Raw genomic sequence first — 16796 nt, 5'->3', positions numbered from 1 at the left:
ACTTATACAGCCCAAAATGCTGCTAGCCTTCTTGGCAACAAGGGCACACTGTTGACTCATAAAGGAAGACTTCCTTTAAGCACTCAGAGAGTTTGAATGTATACCACATGCATGTTTATATCTGGAATCATGTCAATGGACCATTCATGTTGATGATTGTTTGCTTGCAAGTCATAGCAATGCTGAAGACCTAGATATGTATCTGTGGTTTATCTTCTAGACCATTATCTTCAAGGATCATTACAACAATTCATACAAAAGGAACAGTATGCAAAACAAAGCACTAAGAACCACGCAAGGAATTCTAAAAACACGTTATACCTTGGAGCCTACTAGATGAAGACAGTAGTGGGGACCATATGAGTGTCACAATTTAATGTATTTATCCTCTCCTCACTCCTCTGAGGGTAGTACTGTTATCCTCATTTTACAGATGGGGACCTGAGGCACAGAGACTAAGTGACTTGCCCAAAGTCAGACAAGATATTTGTGGCAAAGCAGGGAATTGAATCAGATTCTCAGGCTTGCACCATAACTTTTGGACCATTCTTCCCCTCTCAGTGACAGCTCTTGTGTTTATGGAATAAAATATATACTATCCATAAATAGCTGCGTTCTAGCTGGCTGTGGCTTTTCTGAACTTTATCAGTAAATGACTTGGGTGTAGAAAATGGACACTTCATAAAAGAGCATAATCATGGTCAGTATAATGGTAAGTATAGAGCACACTAGTCAGTGGCCAAAACTTCCCTTTCCTTCTCACTCTCAAGCAATAAATTGTAGGCTGCCCTCCATACTGGATATCCTTCCAGTGATGCTGTATATAACTTGTGTAGGAATTTGGGATGAAAAGGGCTTTATGAATGTAAAAGACTCTCTAAAGGCAGATATATGCAATGGTGAATCATACCCAATATAGGTGTGGTTGGTTACATCTAATGTTACAAGAAGGCCTGGTGAAGAACTGCCAGAAGAACTTTCCGTGGTGAAACTATAGATGACATGTATATGAATCCACTTCCATGTTGGCTAGCTCTTCAGGGATGTTGTCAAACATTTCATTGTTTTTCTTGCTTGTAGTTCTGCCACTTAATGGTCTGCACCTGGAAAATTAAAACCCTTTTAGGGATTAAAATATTTTGGGAACACTACATGATATTGGTCTTACCTTATACTTGCATTTACTTCAGTTATAATTAATGTTGGTTTAAATACTTGCCACAGTTAGGTTAGAACAAATATTGTTTTCAGTTGCTTACCTACATAGTTCTATACAGAAGGCTCTGTCTTCTACCCTTGCAGTGTCATAACATTCTAGAGCAGGGGTTCTCAACTTTTTCTCTGTGAGGCCCCCCTTGACGTGCTATGAAAAGTCCAGGGCCTGGTGGAGGCCTAAGAGCAGGGGCCTTGGGCATAGGCGTAGTTTGACTTCTATTTGGGGGGAGCACGGACCAGCGCTCCAGGGAAGGAGTGCCACCTCCACCCGCTCACTCACTTCAGCAGGCCACCCACCTGTCTGGGTTGGGGGAGGGGGTGCAACCAAAAATTATAACTCAAAGGTAGGGGGGGGCTTAGCTCAAAAAGTTTGAAAATAGCTTCGGGCGCAGCTAGGGGTTGTGTGCAGGCAGAGGGATAGCTCAGAGTGCAGGGAGGGGGGTAAGGTGCAGGCAGGGGGGTAGCTCGGTGCAGGGCGTGGGTAGCTAGGGGCTGCGTGCACACAGGGGGTAAGTAACTCAAGGTGCAGAGAGGGGGTAGCTGGGGCTGTGTGCACACGGGGTGGCTGTGAGTGCCAGGAGGGGGTGGCTAGGGGCTGTGTGCAAACAAGGGGTAGCTCAGGGTCCAGGGAGGGTGTAAGAGAGGAGTACTAGGGGCTGTGTGCTAGGAGGGCTCCCCTGTGGTCCCTGTTCCCAGAGGGGTCTGCCAGCCACAGAGCCGGGTCTCCCCACCCCGACGGCTCTTACTGGCTGCCTCTGTGGGAGCAAAGGGGGCTGGGAATCCGGAGCTGAGGAGCAGCTTCAACCCAGGGCACCAGCAGGAGAGGAGGGAATTCTGCAGCTGCCTGTTCCATGGCACCAGTTGGCGGCAGGTTTGTATCATTTTTGGTAGTGCCCAGAATGGGTCCAAGTCCCGCCCCGTACCACACCTGTCGTATAAGCTGATACATGTAAAAATGGACTGGAAACAGTAAGCGTTTAACAGTTTCCCTATATTGCACAATATCACTGTCATAAGAAAAAAGTATTTAAGAATATAAACTTTATTAATACTCTTTTGAATACAGAAACAACCCAGGGGGTGCCTGGGATCGGGATTTCAGCCCCATGGAGGGCGCCAGGGATTAGGGCTTCAGCCCTGCGCCTCCTGAGAGTCCCGGCTTCAGCCCTGCGAGAGGCACCGGCGGGGATCTGGGGCTTCAGCCTTATCTGTTCACTCCTTATCTGTTGTTGCATCTTAATTAAGAGAGAACACAATGGATAAGTGACCAAGACTGCAGTGATCTCTAAATGGTCCTTCCAGTCTCTCTCCAGGTACAAAAATGGTCCAAACAAAAATTAAGCAGTATTGTTAAGACATTCAATGCTGTGGTTTCCATGTGAGTTTCACAACTATATTTTGAAACTTTGATTTGTGACGGGAGGGCGTCCTTACGGTTTTCAGAAATGGATTTGTTTTTATTTCAGCTAGCTATGTGAATACCAGATAAATGGTGGTCCTAGGCTGAAAAATGTTACCAGTGCTGTCTTCCAAAATGGGGAGTCCCATGAAGACTAGTTAAATTGGTTATCAAAATAATATCCTTAGGCATTGTAGATATTGGCCAACTTTTATTGGCTTACATAAATTATCATCTGCTCTTATTCTATGCTTGAATGAATCCCAGATAGAACAGAAAGCAGAATTCCAGCTAGATGGAACTTCCTCCTTCAGTTGAAGTTATGGCAAATGCTTTCACAGCAAATCAGTCAAGATTTTTCTTGCTGGGGAAAAAGGGTAGTGGGACTGTGTTGGGAGCTTGCCTGCGTTAAATGTGGGTGGAAGGGAATTCAGAGCAAATTTGAGTGCTAAACACATGTAACTCCACTGAAGTCAGAGTTGTACGGGAGTAGTTAAGAAGCATCATGTGGGGCTTATTCAAATAAGGCTGCAGTACTGTATAAAGTTTTGGTAAAGTAACATTTTAGTTCTCTTTCCGTTGGCAATAGTAGATAGGTCTGAAATAAACCCTCCTGTCTAAACATCCCCTTAACTTTGTTGAAGCTTGGCTCTACCGCTAGTTAAGGCCCATCTTATTGGTATGTACAAATAACTAATGCACACTAGAAAGTTTACAAAAAAATTATCTACCGCAAATACAAAACCAAATCTCATTTGTCTGGCGCATATGTAATGCCAGTGAAGTCAGCGGGATTGATTAATATAATGGAGGAGAAATTGTCCCACAATCGACTATGGTGAAAACAAACAAGAATGGGATGGCTAAAAATTAGTAATCATTGTGCTCACAAAATGTGAAGATTGGTTTGAAGAGGATATTTTCCCCATATATGTCAGTACTAAAGACCAGTCTGACTTCTTGTCTTATCAGAACATTTTTATAAAAAGATGTTATTTGTGAAGTATACTGTACTCAGAAGACTAACTTTAAATAAGTCTGCTAGCTTGCGCAATTCAGACCCTCACACATCTTCATTTCATGCCATGATAGCCCAGGAAAGCAAAGCCAAATCAACCAGGACTTGAATGAACTGAAACAGTGGTTTCCAAACTATCTCCCATGGTCTGCAGGGAACTTGCTGGTAGTCTGATCATGTCATGTTGGTTCTCAGTTTTCAGCTTCTGAAGTCCCAAATTACTGTCACTTTCATACTATTTCACATTGCAGACTTCTGTAACTTTCTGTCCCTCTTAATTGCCACATCTGGCATTGCTTGATGTTGGTTCAAATAGCAAATCAAATTTCCGTCTCTTCAGACATGCATCAGATTCTAATGTCTGGATCCAACAGCTCCAGTGTTCTTGGTGCTGGGTTGGATCCAAAATTGGAAGGGCTCTGTTTTCTAAATGTGGTTCAAATACAGATCAAGGTGACATCTCAAAAATCTTGCCTGTGGAACCCAAACCCTCATCTAAATTGGATCAGATTCAAACACTGCCTCTTCGGCTCACTTGTAGTTGCTACTGCTTTCCATATATCACCTTCCTATTGAACCTTTCAGGTTAGTTCCCCCCCACTCACCTCATGTACGAGGCTGCCTTTTCCCCCGAGTTGCATCACATCTCATCTTCCGTTCTTTCCATGCAGTGAACTCTTGAATTTGGTCACGCTGCCACCCACATTGCAGATAATTGCAGCAGAATACTAACATTCAGATTTAAAAATCACATAGTCTCTTTACAAAAACTAAGCTTCTATCCTATCATTATCAAATGTGTAGTAAAATTAAACACCCCAGTACTGCAAACGTGATTCTTGTCTGCCTTTGGATTCACATGCACAGCTCTAATTTTTCTTGCTGTAGCTGTGGGAAAGAGGTTATCGGGAGCATATGTCTTCTTTCCTCTTGCAAACAGAAGAGATGGATCCATTCCTAGCCCTTCAGTGCCAGTTCGGCTACAGATTTTGCTGCTTGATCCTGAGTGAGTCAATTAATCTCTGTCTTGGGATCTGTGCAGTGGAGGTGATTTGGATCTAGGCAAAAGCTCTCAGGCTTGTTTGTGGTTTGTAAACAAACTGGCTCTTTTGGGTTACCTTTCTGAGACTATCCTGGCAAACTGGCTTACACCTTCAAGGCTGCTCACCGAAACAGCAAACTTTAAACTAATATGGCAGAGTCTTTGGCCCTAAGAAGGTAAATGTAGACAAAAATATATTAAAAAGCATTAATAGTAAATGGTGGAAAATCATTTCAAGCAAAACCAGTGTCTTTACACCAGTTGTCTGTAAACTCTCCTCTCTATGTCTCCAGGCATGTCATGTCTGAGAGCAGCCTTTTAACTGGATTTAATGAAGCTGGCAGAAATACGCTGCCGTAGTTGCAATAGTGTGAGTCTTCCACAAATCTTAGCTAGCTAACTCAGCATTACTTTGGTGGGCTTACCACCTCTTCGTCAGCTGCCTCCTGTTACACCAGTGTTCTGTGGATGCCAGGGTGGGTAGGACAGTTTTTCAGTGAATAGTATCCAAGCTGAACTCGGTCAGTGAGTTAATCACTCCAGGTAAAACAAACGACTTCCTAAGTGCATAAAGCTTCTATGGCTTGGCAGCTGAGTTGCAGGAGACCCATTCTAGCTATTACCACATATTGCGTATATTCTTCTGGAGATTCTCAATTGTGTCTGCCAGGTTCAAAATAGTTTAAGAAAATATCTAATTGCAGGTATGGATTAATGCCTACAGCCTAGAACAGGGGTAGGCAACCTATAGCATGCATGCTGAAGGTGGCACACGAGCTGATGTTCAATGGCACTCACAGTGCCCGGGACCTGGCCACCGGTCCGGGGGGCTCTGCATTTTAATTTAATTTTAAACGAAGTTTCTTAAACATTTTAAAAACCTCATTCACTTTACATACAATAGTTTAGTTCTATATTATAGACTTATAGAAAGAGATCTTCTAAAAACTTTAAAATGTATTACTGGCAACGCGAAACCTTAAATTAGAGTGAATAAATGAAGATTCAGCACACCACTTCTGAAAGGTTGCCAACCCCTGGCCTACAATAAACAGGTTCTAACTCTCTGCTGCCATAGAAGGATTTAATGGCTCGTGACTCTTTTGCGTGACACAGCTATTTAAGTTTTAACTCCCAAGTGGAGAGTAAAACATGGGGGGCAGGTGTGATATTGGGCAAGGAACTATGTATTTGCATTGTATTAGTACCTAGGAGTCCTGTTGGGTCAGGTAATGCACAAACATAGAATCATAGAATATCAGGGTTGGAAGGGACCTCAAGAGGTCATCTAGTCCAACCCCCTGCTCAAAGCAGGACCAATCCACAACTAAATCATCCCAGCCAGGGCTTTGTCAAGCCAGGCCTTAAAAACCTCCAACGAAGGAGACTCCACCACCTCTCTAGGTAACGCATTCCAGTGCTTCACCACCCTCCTAGTGAAATAGTGTTTCCTAATATCCAACCTGGACCTCCCCCACTGCAACTTGAGACCATTGCTCCTTGTTCTGTCATCTGCCACCACTGAGAACAGCCGAGCTCCATCCTCTTTGGAACCCCCCTTCAGGTAGTTGAAGGCTGCTATCAAATCCCCCCTCATTCTTCTCTTCTGGAGACTAAACAATCCCAGTTCCCTCAGCCTCTCCTCGTAAGTCATGTGCTCCAGCCCCCTAATCATTTTTGTTGCCCTCCGCTGGACTCTTTCCAATTTTTCCACATCCTTCTTGTAGTGTGGGGCCCAAAACTGGACACAGTATTCCAGATGAGGCCTCACCAACGTCGAATAAAGGGGAACGATCACGTTCCTCGATCTGCTGGCAATACCCCTACTTATACAGCCCAAAATGCCGTTAGCCTTCTTGGCAACAAGAGCACCCTGTTGACTCATATCCAGCTTCTCGTCCACTGTGACCCCTACGTCCTTTTCTGCAGAACTGCTACCTAGCCATTCGGTCCCTAGTCTAGCAGTGCATGGGATTCTTCCGTCCTAAGTGCAGGACTCTGCACTTGTCCTTGTTGAACCTCATCAGGGTTTTTTTGGCCCAATCCTCTAATTTGTCTAGGTCCCTCTGTATCCGATCCCTACCCTCTAGTGTATCTACCACGCCTCCTAGTTTAGTGTCATCTGCAAACTTGCTGAGAGTGCAGTCCACACCATCCTCCAGATCATTAATAAAGATATTAAACAAAACCGGCCCCAGGAGCGACCCTTGGGGCACTCTGCTTGAAGTCTGTTCCAGAGCTTTCACTCTGTATTTGTGTTTAAGTAAGATGTGTAAATGAAAGAGACAAATAAGGAGGGGGCATGACTAGGTAAAAGTTAATCTGTTGTATAACAAGCAGTTGTATTACGTAGCCTTTATCAGATGGCAGCATTGTGTAGGCATCATAGCAGAGGTCAGTCATGAAGTGATAGTTTAATTTTGGGATTTTTATTTTTAATGGAGATTTCCCCAAGCATAATGGGAGCATTTGAGAACATTAAAGTCTTGAGGGGAGAAATACTAATGGGCAGTATAGGCTGGCATCTTTTGTAGAGCAGTGATGATGGCTGTCATGTCCAGAAAAACTGATAGGGTAAGGCTAAACCTTGAAGGGCCATAAAAGTAAAGACAAACTTTGGGCTGACATTGGAAAAGAGGAGTGGATGGAGGGATCTGAGGGTGTGTGAAATCTTAATAGCAGCAATTTCAGTGGAAGATAGCAGAGTTGAGAAGCAAGATGAGGGCCTGGCTGAGCGATGTTGATGGAGTGCAGAGAGGAAAGGCCAGATCCATAGAATTTTAACAGAAATAAGTAATAAGAATTAGATATGGCCTGGAAGTGTGAGCCTAATGAGAGGGCAGTGTCAAAGATGACCCCCTAGATTACAGGCCCAATGTGCTCTGGGCTGCTTTGCATGGGAGAGCAGGATGTTACCCTTGCTTGGTAACATGGAGTTTTTTCTAATTAGGTTGGGAGGGAGAAAGAGGTTTTATCAATATGCCGATTATGAGCGATTCTTGAATAGGTGATTAACAGTACTCTCATTTACCCCTTTTAGTTTCTATTCTTGGGGAGAGGAACATACAACTTTGGCTGATTTGTGAGTCCCTAGATTGTGTCTCACATGGTGTGAACCATTTTTTTATTTACTTCTAGGTGGCTCTGGCTCCTACTTTGGGATGAGTAGAGATGGACAGCTTTTCTAATTTCTTGAGGGCCAGAAGGAGTTAGTAGTTATTGGTCCTTCAAGACATATCTGCTCTATATATCTCTTACGCTAGGTACTTGGCAACACGTGCAGTAGCTGAGGTTCAGAATCCTGTGGCAATGCAGGACGTGCCCTGGAGCCAACAGAACCTGAAGTTGTGTGAGTGTGGGAGGGAGTCCCAAGCAAGAGGGGATTTAGACTATCAGAAGTGGAGGTGGGTCCTGAGTAGCCTTCCCTTCAGTGCCTGCTCCTGAAGCACAGACGACTCGATTGGGTAACAAATTGGATAGGGTGGGGCAGTGACTCTATACAATGAATAGAGCAATAGATCCATCTTGCCCTTGTTTTGAAGGGATGCTTAAAATAAAAACAATGGATAGCTAAATCTATGAAGGCATTTTCATTTTTAAATTTTGGTTAACTGCATATGTTCTTTGCTTTGCTTAGCTTAAATAGTGAAACTCAACTGGTCTGTTTCACTTCCTGTTTACAATCAGCCTCACTTTCTAGTTAAGCACTAGAACAATGGTGCTTTTTGACTTTCCAACACCCCAGGACAATATTTTTACAAACACTTTTGAAAAACCTTAAACTAACTTAAACGCGTGTAATATTAGGCCCAAAACATAAGCTGCCTTAAAAAACAAAACCTAGAGAAGCCTGAATTACTAAAGCGTTGCTTTAAAGGAGAAACTTAGCTATTGAAAACATAACCATGTGGCTGCATCCAAACTTCTAACACTCCCAGAGACACCGTTTCAGTGGCTGTAATGTTCAGTGTCTGGGTTTAGTTGAATAATGCCAGGGCAGATTAACAGTCATGGTTTCTGAGTGTTACACTCTTTAAAAAGTGTGTGACTTATTAATAGTGACGCTGGCCCACAGCAGCCCATTGTCTGACTGAAGCGTGAAGGTGATATGAAATACAACAGGAACCTTGGACCGCATTCTATAGTGTAACAAATACATGCTGCTTTTTCGTACTTCAGTGACATCTGGTGGCCCACTCTCCTGTTGACTTACACTACACTGATTATGCCAAATAGCTATTTCCTACGAAAACAAACAAACAAACAAACAAAAAGTATATTGTGTGTTTATTCACATGCATTCAGTATTGAAATCAGAGCATCCCCTTCAATTTCCTTAAAATTTAACTCTCTGTTGGAAGATTAATTACTGAAATCAAAACAGCAGTCTGTCTAGTTTAGGAACACTTAGCAATTCTTAAACTGAGCTTGCATATCTATCTCTAGCCTAATTACCAACAATGGTAGCTTACTTTAATTGCAACAAGGTTCTCTCACCCTTTTTCCCCCCCAGGTATTTGTAGCCAAAAGGAATCTGACCACTTACTTGTATGCACTAAGATATAGTTAATCCTTTAGTTACTGGACTAAATATCCTCCAAACCCAGTTGGGTGACATGTGAAGCAGAATACTTGTGGCAAAATTAAGCTATTCTACTTGTCATATGCAGTTGGTACAGAGAGACAGTACTGGAGAAATGTCATGAATTTAGTTTTGTAAGAACTATGAACAAATGAGTTTTTAGAGTATACCTATTGAAAAGCTGTTTGGTATGTAATTAAAATGTTCTTCCTTTAGTTTTTGCAAAACTAAAATCTTGCTTAAATTTCACTAGGGGCAGAATCAAACCCTGTGGTTCACAGAGAGCCAGATCTTCAAGAAAGCAAGACCATAATATTGCAGTTTTTCTCCACTTGCAATTGCGGCCAGATTGTCAAAGGAATTCAGCATACTAGGTGCTGATTGTCAAAAGAAATCTGGCCCCAAGTGTGAGATGCTGAACACTTAAAAATGTGACCCTACTGCTCTGTCTCTATGCGCAACACACCAATGATGTCATTAGCCATTCCTCCTGGAATACAATTTAAGTGTCTGCCTAGCTGTTGCACATAGGACCAGATGCTATACTGTTAATTCACACATTACTCATGCTGCAGTCTATTAAGGGAGTTTAAAGACTGAAGTTGGTAATGTGCAAGAGTGACTCACAAGACATGTGTGACGAGTTACCATTTTTTCTCTACAACTTAGATTTGACCACTCTGTGTTCACAGAATGTTTTTTTCTACAGTAGTTTCTAGAGATTTCTAAAATAATGTCAGAAGGCAAACTCTAACTTCTAAAACAAGCACTTCAGAGTCATTGCAAGCACTTCACCATGAATAATATGGTCTAGCAATTGACTTTCCATTAGAATACTCAAACAGTAATTCCAGTACCACTGTAACATCAAGTATAGTTGGCCTCTGTATGATAAGGTCTTTGTGTCTCCTGTACAAGGAAAATAAGTGTCCTTGAACTCCCCCCCACCCCATTTATCCTAGAACTTCACTTAACTATCTCAGGCCTAGTCTACACTACGGGTTTAGGTCGACTTTAGCAGCGTTAAACCGAATTAAGCCTGGACACGTCCACACAACGAGGCCCTTTCTTTCGACTTAAAGGGCCCTTTAAACCGGTTTCTTTACACCACCTCCGACGAGGGGATTAGCGATAAAACCGGCCTTTGCGGGTCGGAATTGGGGTAGTGTGGACGGAATTCGATGTTATTGGCCTCCGGGAGCTATCCCACAGTGCTTCATTGTGACCGCTCTGGACAGCGCTCTCAACTCAGATGCACTGACCAGGTAGACAGAAAAAGACCCGCGAAGGTTTGAATTTCATTTCCTGTTTGCCCAGCGTGGAGAGCACAGGTGACCACGCAGAGCTCATCAGCACAGGTAACCGTCATGGAGTCCTCCCAGGATCGCAAAAGAGCTCCAGCATGGACCGAACGGGAGGTACGAGATCTGCTCGCCATATGGGGAGATGAAGCAGTGATAGCTGAACTCCGTAGCAGTAAAAGAAATGGAAAAGTATTAGAAAAGATCTCCAAGGCCATGAAGGACCGAGGCCATAACAGGAACACACAGCAGTGCCGCGTGAAAATTAAGGAGCTAAGGCAAGCCTACCACAAAGCCAGAGAAGCAAACGGAAGGTCCGGGGCAGAGCCGCAAACTTGCCGCTACTACGCGGAGCTGCATGCGATCCTAGGGGGTGCAGCCACCACTACCCCAACCGTGTGCTATGACTCTCTCACTGGAGAAACACACAGGGAAGACGGTTCGGGGAACGAGGAAGATGACGATGGAGGTACTGTAGGTAGCTCACAGCAGCAAGGAAGCGGAGAAACCGGTTTCCCCAACAGCCAGGATATGTTTGTGACACTGGACCTGGAACCAGTAACCCCCGAACTCACCCAAGACCCTCAGGGCACACAGGAGACCTCTGGTGAGTGTAACTTTGTAAATATTTGTAAACATTACAAAAAAAAAGCAAGCAAGTCTGTTAACGTGTATGGGGATGGAGCGGAAATCCTCCAGGGACATCTCCAGAAAGCTCTCCTGGTTGAAATGGGGTGATTTTATTAAGGGGGACATTCAGAGGCGCCCGTTCCTGCTATTCGGACCAGAAATGTTCCCCGCTGTTAACCATGCGGTGGGGGGGGGGGGGGAAGAGTTATCCCCAGAGAGAAGTGTGTGTGTGTGTGGGGGGGGGGGTGGTTTACTTGTGTTTGTGCCGCATGTTAACCGGGAAACCGCAGCCCCCTCCTTTTACATTGAAACCCCATTTTAAATGGACAACCCAATTCATCCTTGAGATGGGAAATGCGCTGCTGTTTGCAACCTTTCCCGCATGTTAAGAAGGTTAAATAAGCCAAAACACTGTGGCCTACGATGGCTGCCTGCAAGCCGAAATATGCGACCTTGTAATGAAAGAGTGTACCCATTGTTCCCTAAAATGTGTCTTTTTTAACCACCTCTCCCTTCTCCTCCACCAGCTGCAAATGTTTCTCCTTCGCAGAGGCTCGTGAACATTAGAAAGAGAAAACGTAAGACGAGGGACGAGATGTTCACGGAGCTGCAGATGTCCTCCCACGCTGATAGAGCACAGCAGAATGCGTGGAGGCAGTCAATGTCGGAGGTGAGAAAAGTCCAACATGAACGAGAGGAGAGGTGGCGGGCTGAAGACGATAGGTGGCGTCAGCTTGCAGACAGACGGCAAGAGGCAATGCTCCGTCTGCTGGAGCATCAAAGTGATATGCTCGAGCGTATGGTTGAGTTGCAGGAAAGGCAGCAGGAGCAGAGACCGCCGCTACAGCCCCTGTGTAACCAACAGCCCTCCTCCCCAAGTTCCATAGCCTCGTCACCCAGACGCCCAAGAACACGGTGGGGGGGCCTCCGTCCACCCAGTCACTCCACCCCAGATGATCGCCCAAGCAAACAGGGCTGCTAACAGGGGAGTTTGAGAGGGAGTTCTCATTGGAGGAGAAGGTACCTGTATTTGCATCTGTCCTGTGTGTTCTTGGGTGTGTGTTTGTTTGTTTGTAGGGGCCGGCAGGGGCTGGGTGCTGGGACGGACGCCGAGCCCTGAGCAGGGGGCGGGGCTTGGCTGATCAAGGGGCCCATAAAAGCGGCCGCCCAGCCAGGCAGCGGTACAGCTGCGAGCAGCGGCAGCAAACAGGGCTGCTAACAGGGGAGTTTGAGAGGGAGTTTGCTTGCAGGGGGAGGTAAGGGGGAGGCAGGAGGGCACGGTGTGGTGTGTGCTCTGAGTCCACAGGTGCTGTGGGCAGGGAGTGAAGCAGGCATGAGCCAAGCAGCAGGAGCAGACAGAATGCAGATGCTGGCATGTGGAAGCTGTGGTATGTATATGGTCCTAGCAGGGGAGCTGGAACACAGGTATGTGTGTATGAAGTGTCGCCTGATAGTGTTACTGGAGGAAAAGATTAAGGGGCTAGAGATGCAGGTAGATACCCTGGTGGAGTTTAGGCGGGGGTTTGAGCAGCTGATGGAGGACAGGCAAGGAGGGGCTGAAGGAGAGTGTCCTGCAGCGCAGGTAGAGGCAGAGGACGGTGAGAGGGGAATGGAAGGGGGAGAACATGGGAGGTGGAAGCATGTGACTGTGAGAAGCAGGCCAAGGAAAAGAAGGGCCAGCGAGGGGGGAATAGAACTCAGGAATAGGTTCGAGTGTTTGGATAGCGAGGTGGAGGGGCAGCAGGTGGCGGCTGAAGTTGGGAGAGTGAGGAAGAAGAGAAGAGCAGCTAGTCCGAGAGAGAGAGGGGAGGAGTTGATGGAGACAGCACCAATTCTGGGCCCCGGGAGGAATCAGGAAGGCGTAAGGGGGAGCATAACGGAAGATAGGAACAGGCACAGGTCAGGACTAGAGGGACTAGAGACTAGATTACTAGATTGCACTGTTACCAGGCGAAGGCAGGTGTATGTAATTGGAGACTCATTACTGAGGAGATTGGACAGGCCTGTGACCAGGGCGGACCCGGAGAACAGAAGGGTGTGCTGTCTACCGGGCGCAAAGATACACGATGTGGACCTGCGGTTGAAAAGGATCCTAAAAGGAGCAGGTAAGAACCCCTTGATAATCCTTCATGTAGGAACGAATGACACGGCTAGGTTCTCGTTAGAGAGAATCAAGGGAGATTATGCTAGGCTGGGGAAGACGCTCAAGGAGATAGAGGCTCAGATTATCTTTAGTGGGATTCTGCCCGTTCCGAGGGAAGGGCAGCAAAGGGCTGATAGGATTGTGAGAATAAATAGTTGGCTAAGAGAGTGGTGCTATAAGGAGGGCTTTGGGATGTATGGCCACTGGGAGGCTTTCGGGGACAGGCACCTGTTCTCGCGGGATGGGCTTCACCTGAGTAGGGAAGGAAATAGACTTCTGGGAGGGAGGCTGGCTCATCTTATCAAAAGAGCTTTAAACTAGGAAGTTTGGGGAGAAGGTTGGGAGATGCACAGTTAATCTCCACGCCAGATTCCAGTATGGAAAAGGTGAGTAAAATGAGAGGAGACATAGCCGGGGAGATGAGATTGGACATAGGAAGGACAGGGGGGACGGACGCAAGGAGGCCCGCAACTTATAGTGCTACGAATGGGAGACAGGCTAAACGACATACATTAGGGTGTTTATACACCAATGCCAGAAGCCTAGGTAATAAAATGGAGGAATTGGAGCTCTTGGTCCAAGAGCTGAAACCAGATATCGTAGGAATAACAGAAACGTGGTGGAATGGCAGTCACGACTGGAACACAGGTATGGAGGGGTATGCGCTGTTTAGGAAAGACAGGAACAAAGGTAAAGGTGGGGGGGGTGGCATTGTATGTCAATAGTGAAATAAGCTGTAAAGAAATAATAGTTGATGGATTAGATAACACAGAGTCCGTCTGGGCAATACTCACACTGGGTAATAGGACTACTAGAGCCTCTCCGGGGATAGTGCTCGGAGTGTGCTATAGACCGCCAGGATCGACCCAGGATATGGATAAGGAACTATTTAATGTGTTTAGAGAAGTAATTACTAATAGAAACTGTGTAATTATGGGGGACTTTAACTTCCCAGATATAGATTGGGGCACAAACGCTAGTAGTAATAATAGGGCTCAGATGTTCCTAGATGTGCTTGCTGATCAATTCCTTCATCAAGTGGTAGCTGAACCGACGAGGGGGGAGGCCATTTTAGATTTGATTCTGGTAAGTAGTGAGGACCTCGTTGAGGAAGTGGTAGTGGGGGACAATTTGGGCTCCAGTGATCATGAGCTAATTCGGTTCAAAATACATGGGAGGAGTAACAGAATTAAGTCAAAGACTAGGGTTTATAATTTTAAAAAGGCCAATTTTAACAAATTAAGGGGACTGGTAAGGGAAGTGGATTGGGCAAACGTATTAATGGATCTAAAGGCAGAAGAAGCCTGGGATTACTTCAAGTTAAAGATGCATGAGCTGTCGGAGGCCTGCATTCCAAAAAAGGGAAAAAGATTACAAAGCAGGAGATTTAGACCGAGCTGGATGAGCGACCGACTCAAAGGGGCGATTAGGAAAAAACAGAAAGCGTACAAAGAGTGGAAGAGGGGAGGGATTAGTAAAGAAACTTACCTTAGCGAAGTCAGAGAATGTAGAGATAGAGTGAGAAAGGCCAAAGGCCGTGTAGAGTTGGACCTAGCGAGGGGAATTAAAAGCAATAGTAAGAGGTTTTACAGCCATATAAATAGGAAGAAAGCAAAGAAAGAAGAAGTGGGACCGCTGAAGACTATTGCCGGAGAGGAGATTAAAGACAATCTAGGCATGGCGCAATATCTCAATGAATATTTTGCATCGGTGTTTAATGAGGCCAATGAAGGTATTAGGGATACTAGCACCACTACAGAGGGGCATTCAGGATGGGGGATTACCGTATCCGAGGTAGAAACAAAACTTGAATGTCTTAATGGGGCTAAGTCGGGAGGACCGGACGATCTTCATCCGAGAATATTGAAGGAATTGGCGCGGGAAATAGCAGGCCCATTAGCGATAATATTTAATGAATCTGTAAACTCGGGGGTGGTCCCGTTAGACTGGAGAATAGCTAATGTGGTTCCTATTTTCAAGAAAGGGAAAAAAAGTGATCCGGGTAACTACAGGCCTGTTAGTTTAACATCTGTAGTGTGCAAGGTGTTAGAGAAAATTCTGAAAGAGAAACTAGTTGAGGACCTGGAGGTTAGTGGCAATTGCGATAAATTACAACATGGTTTTACGAAGGGCAGATCGTGCCAAACGAATCTGATCTCCTTCTTTGAGAAAGTAACGGATTTATTAGATAAGGGAAATGCGGTGGACCTAATATACCTGGATTTCAGTAAAGCATTTGATACTGTACCCCATGAGGAATTATTGGTTAAACTTAAAAACATGGGGATCGATATGAAAATCCAGAGGTGGATGAGGAATTGGTTAATGGGGAGAATGCAGCGGGTCGTATTAAAGGGTGAACTGTCGGGTTGGAGGGAGGTTACTAGTGGAGTGCCTCAAGGTTCGGTTTTGGGACCCATTTTATTTAATCTATTTATAACTGACCTTGGAACCGATTGCAGGAGTGGGCTGATAAAGTTTGCGGATGATACGAAGGTGGGAGGCGTTGTAAATTCGGAGGAGGATAGGGATATCCTGCAGGGAGACTTGAACGAGCTTGTGAATTGGAGTATCAGGAATAGGATGAAATTTAATAGTAAAAAGTGTAAGGTGATGCATTTGGGGATGACTAATAAAAATTTTAGTTACAAGATGGGGACGCATTGGTTAGAAGTAACGGAAGAGGAGAAGGACCTAGGGGTCCTAGTAGACCGCAGGATGACTATGAGTCGACAATGCGACGTGGCGGTGAAAAAAGCCAATGCTGTCTTGGGATGCATTAGGCGAGGTATATCTAGTAGGGATAAGGAGGTCCTGCTTCCGTTGTACAAGGCGCTGGTGAGACCTCATTTGGAGTACTGTGTGCAGTTCTGGTCTCCCATGTTTAAAAAAGATGAACTCAAACTGGAACGGGTGCAGAGAAGGGCCACTAGGATGATCAGAGGAATGGAAAACCTGTCGTATGAAAAGAGACTAGAGGAGCTTGGGTTGTTTAGTCTGACAAAGCGAAGGCTGAGGGGGGATATGATTGCTATCTTTAAATATATTAGAGGGATTAATACGAGGGAGGGAGAAGAATTATTCCAGCTTAGTACTAATGTGGATACGAGAACGAATGGATATAAACTGGCCGTGGGGAGGTTCAGGCTTGAAATTAGACGAAGGTTTCTGACCGTCAGAGGGGTGAAATATTGGAACGGCCTTCCGAGGGAAACGGTGGGGGCGACGGACCTGTCTGGTTTTAAGATTAAGTTAGATAAATTTATGGAGGGAATGGTTTAATGGTAAAACATAGTAGTCAAGGAAAACCAAGAAATGGTAGGTAAATTGTATAATGGCTGACAGGGGTCAGGCTGGAGACTCTTGCCTATATGCTCGGGGTCTTACTGATCGCCATATTTGGGGTCGGGAAGGAATTTTCCTCCAGGGCAGATTGGCTGAGCCTCTGGAGGTTTTTCGCCTTCCT

Source organism: Trachemys scripta, chromosome 18, assembly GCF_013100865.1.
Source record: "Trachemys scripta elegans isolate TJP31775 chromosome 18, CAS_Tse_1.0, whole genome shotgun sequence".
Taxonomy (NCBI): Eukaryota; Metazoa; Chordata; order Testudines; family Emydidae; genus Trachemys; species Trachemys scripta.
This window is presented reverse-complemented; position numbering follows the sequence as displayed.